At 38.5% G+C, this 4,524-nt stretch overlaps 1 long non-coding RNA gene across 1 annotated transcript; it reads left to right on the forward strand.

The window, feature by feature from the left end:
• The first annotated feature begins 3,582 nt into the window (after nucleotides 1–3,582).
• Nucleotides 3,583–4,222, forward strand: LOC120519568. Its single transcript, XR_005631578.1, has 3 exons — nucleotides 3,583–3,638; nucleotides 3,783–3,827; nucleotides 4,156–4,222. It is a non-coding gene; the product is annotated as an uncharacterized LOC120519568 (long non-coding RNA).
• Nucleotides 4,223–4,524: the final 302 nt, after the last annotated feature.

Consider the following 4,524-nt stretch of genomic DNA (forward strand, 5'->3'; position numbering starts at 1 on the left):
CTTTAAAACTACTGCAGATTTACGCAATAGAAACTAACACCAAACGTCAGTCACATACATTTGTCCCATTACTAAAAAAAAATATCCCCCTCCATCGACCCTGCTCCATCTAGGAATCCATTCCCGGACATTTATAAACCGGAATTCAAATCCGCTGTATCAGTATCCCATTTTCACTGGAGACAAAGTGCAAGGATATTAAAGGTTTGAAACGCCGCTACTACTTTAATCTATCATTGTACAAAAAGAAACTTGAACATTCATGTTCATAAATACGAAACTCTTCTTCTGATCGATTGAGAAATGAAAGGAGATGTGTGGACTAAAATTGTTAACTAGCGTCATTTCCTCCAATGCAGCTCTTGCCCTGCATATCGAGTCTCTTCTTTATGAAGTCACACATGGTTTTGACCAAATAACGGTATGACCAGTGATTGATTAGTTATGTCTTTAAATTTTCATATCAACTACAAAGATTTTTTATTGTATGAGAATATAGGTGTTGAGATTTTTTTTACAGCAAGAATCTTTCGATCTTCAATCTATCAGTGCTTTCCTGAAGAAATATCTGTGACCGTTATTCATAACCTTGAACTGCCATTCATTCAAAATCGATTGAGAAATGTGAAAAGATATCTAAATACCTGATAATCGGCAGCGTCATATTCACTCAGGAATGGAAAAGCATACGCTGTGACTGCATCTCCTTGGCATGAAACCACTGAGATATAACAAAGGTAGTGACCTAAATGATTGATTGGTGATCACTATAAGTATTCAGTTATGCAGGTACCTTAATGATAAAGGAATACTCATGTAGTAGTCTATACCTACAATATATATATATAATAAATACAGAATAAATACTTCGAGTGCCTGTGTAATAATTATCTCCTGTACTCACAGTACACCTTGAATCCTGTGTATTCAATAACATAAGACAGCAATGTTCCAGACTATCAGAGGCCTGTATATGACTGGCATAGTACAACAACAGGGGGCCATGAATAAGAAAGTTCAACATGGCGGACGTTGTTGACCGTTATGACCGTTTCGCATAGAATTTCGAAATGAAACCTGCTTAACCTTTGTAAGTAAGCTGTAAGGAATGAGCCTGCCAAATTTCAGCCTTCTACCTACACGGGAAGTTGGAGAATTAGTGACATTGGAAACTTCAATATGGCGGCCAACAGTGGCATCATACCACTTAAATACGTACGTACATCAGGTTTGGTTAGCACAGGGAAGCCACCTACCAAATTTTGAGAAGATGGGGCCATGAATAAGAAAGTTCAACATGGCGAACGTTGTCAACCGTTATGACTGTTACACGTAGAATTTCGAAATGAAACCTGCTTAACTTTTGTAAGTAAGCTGTAAGGAATGAGCCTGCCAAATTTCAGCCTTCTACCTACACGGGAAGTTGGAGAATTAGTGACATTGGAAACTTCAATATGGCGGCCAACAGTGGCATCATACCACTTAAATACGTACGTACATCAGGTTTGGTTAGCACAGGGAAGCCACCTACCAAATTTTGAGAAGATGGGGCCAAAAATAACAAAGTTCAACATGGCGGATGTTGTCAACCGTTATCGACCGCTATGACCATTACGTGTAGAATTTGGAAATGAAACCTGCTTAACTTTTGTAAGTGAGCTGTAAGGAATAAGCCTGCCGAATTTCAGCCTTCTACCGACACGGGAAGTTGGAGAATTAGTGATGAGTTAGTGAGTGAGTGAGTGAGTGAGGGCTTTGCCTTTTATTAGTATAGATATATATATATGGTTGAAATAGTTTTACTGTCAAATAATGCAAGGAGTATGCAGCACGTGTTTCGGCCTAATTCTGGGCTCAACAGGCGTACACACTCACTGCACCCCCTCTCGGGAATCGAACCTCTAACGTCAGCGCTAGAGGAGAATATATATACTTTTTAATGTAGGTAGATCATTTCGACCTGGTTATTTTAAAAGTAGCTCGAAAGCCGAAAAACTGTGGGCACCCCTGATCTAGTTAGTTGCGGTAATAAGAGCATAGAAAGCATAACTTGTCCAGCGTGCGGTCTTCCAGGTGAGAGAGTACTTCGTGCAGAGTACGCCAGCTGCTGAGAAAGCACGCTTTGCCTCCACTGAAGTAGGCAGCACAGTCATCAGAAACTGATACAATTGTTGTAAACAACGCCCGCGCTTGCTGTTGCTGTGAAACACCGCCATTTCAGCTGTTACTGATGCATCCAGTTTCGTGTCATCATTCTGTGATGTCAAGTTTCTTGGCACAGATAATGCGAATGCAACAGACTGACGCATTGTAATTTCAAGTTGCTGTTCAAAGCTGTTGTCTGACAGACGTCAATGAAGTCTTCAGTTTTCAACTATAACTCTGTTATTTCTTGATTGATTTTTACACTTTTACACGCTATATATGCGAACTTGGCCGTTCCCAGTTTCCCGGGAATTACAGCAGTTTCGGGAATGAAAATGTAAACGGGAGCCCGGGATTGGATGGCCTACCCTAGTAGTGGTAATGTTTTTAAGCCCTCCAAACTGGAAAAATTAAAAAAATAAAAACATTTGAAGAGTCATTTCAAGAAGGCAGTTCTCCATGAAGGTAAGTTCATTTGAGAGTTGATTTTTAATGTATGTGCAGTACTGGTACATATACCTTTAACTCGGTATTTTACATTATAACAATTTATACTGTTATACATCTAAGGTTTCGCCATCCACAGATGTGGTTCAGACTGCAGGCCATCACAGCGTTATCACTAGTTGTAATTAGTTGTAATCTTATTTTCTGCTACAATGGATACTGTTGTCTATTTTGTCGGAAACGCAGTGATCAAAATCAAAGATTTTTGTTGAAGTGCCTTGATTATTTGTAAGTAGTACAACAGTCATAATACCCACAGTTACTAATCCTTCAAATTTTAAATAATGAAGATTAACAATATTTAAAAAAATAAGTGTTCATAAATGTTCTCTAATTTTGATACCAATTTGTTTGTACATGTAATATTTAAAACAATGAGGTTGATATTAATTACGTTTTAAGTTTCTAAGCATTGCAATTTTTTTTAATTAATTTAAGTGTATATTCTAAATATTTAAGTTATTCACATGCAAAATGCAGTCACACTAATATTGATAAACAGCACATGCCTGCTTTAAGAATTTGTGCTTGTACTCTGCTTACATCAAGATTTTCTTACTCTACCTAATTATCAGCACATATTGGATATTTACATCTGTATGTGTCAGACTTGTGTATTTGTTTTTGTTACAGTAAGACGACAAAACTAAAACCTTCAGGAACATCGTGTCACACACGTGAGCATGGGAGGCAGCTAAAGGGCTTGAGTGAAGGCAGTTCTGAGGCATGCCGGGATGTGGCAGAGTGCACTGACTCTTTTTCTATATACGGGTGGCTGCCCCAAACCTTTACCTTGAGTATGTCTCATCTTTGTGACAATGGATACAAATTAAAAACAAGGTTAGTTTATAGGGATGTCATTGAGAGGACTACAAGTAATGGACCTTCTCTTGTAACTTGCAGTAGGTGATGTGATTCCATTTCAATGTCAGAATCTTCCACAGCAGTTGGTTGGGTCAGTGGATTGTGGAGTATTTATGTTGATGGTGAGAAATTCAAAGAAACTTATTTATTAGGTTGGGAATACTTTAGAACCACTATAAATAAATTGGAATAAGTAGAGTGTGCACTGTACTGTATGCAAATAGATTAAATATTCATTTGAAATAATTATTTTGTGTGCTCCACAGTATGCTCTGCACCTTGTCTTGGATGCGCCATTTGACTTCACAGCTGTTAGCTTTCACTTATGTCTCTGATTATTTGTTAATATCTGTTACTGGTTATAATGGTCTTTGTTTTTACCCTCCCTCTGCATGGCAGTGAGATTTACAGGTGCTGGTGCTGCTTTAGTCTATTGCTGTTGGAAGGTCTCTCTCTCTCTCTTGCTCCTCTTTCACTCTTTCTCTCTCTATCACACACACTCTTTCTTTCTCACTCTCTCTCTCTCTCTCTCTCTCTCACTCTCTTTCTCACTCTCTCTCTCTCTCTGCCTTTCTTTCTCTCTCTCTCTCTCTCTCTCTTTCTCTCTCTCTCTCTCTAACTTGTGAATATTTCTTACAGGACAAAGGCGTTCACTAAAGGGGCACTGGAGAGTGTGAATGAGGCCCAGAGCAGTGAGGAGGTATGTATGTAATATCTAATATTATTTAAATAGGCATATAGAAATACAGGTGTTGTTTAATTCTCTTTGAGGTCTTTATCTAAATTTATCTAAATAATATAAAAGGACCTCCACACTGCAGTAAAATGGTTGTGCCAACACAGACAGTTGCTCAGAGGTGCCGTGTCTGAGCCCCATTTTCTGGAGATGGAGGAGGAGGACCAAAGCCGAGCTCTCCAGGACATCGTCGATGAAGTCGAAACTGAAGATTTAATTTTGGCAACAGAACCCTTTTTATTTATTTTTCAGTTTACGGATGATATGGAACT

Source organism: Polypterus senegalus, unplaced genomic scaffold (genome assembly GCF_016835505.1).
Source record: "Polypterus senegalus isolate Bchr_013 unplaced genomic scaffold, ASM1683550v1 scaffold_3591, whole genome shotgun sequence".
Taxonomy (NCBI): Eukaryota; Metazoa; Chordata; class Cladistia; order Polypteriformes; family Polypteridae; genus Polypterus; species Polypterus senegalus.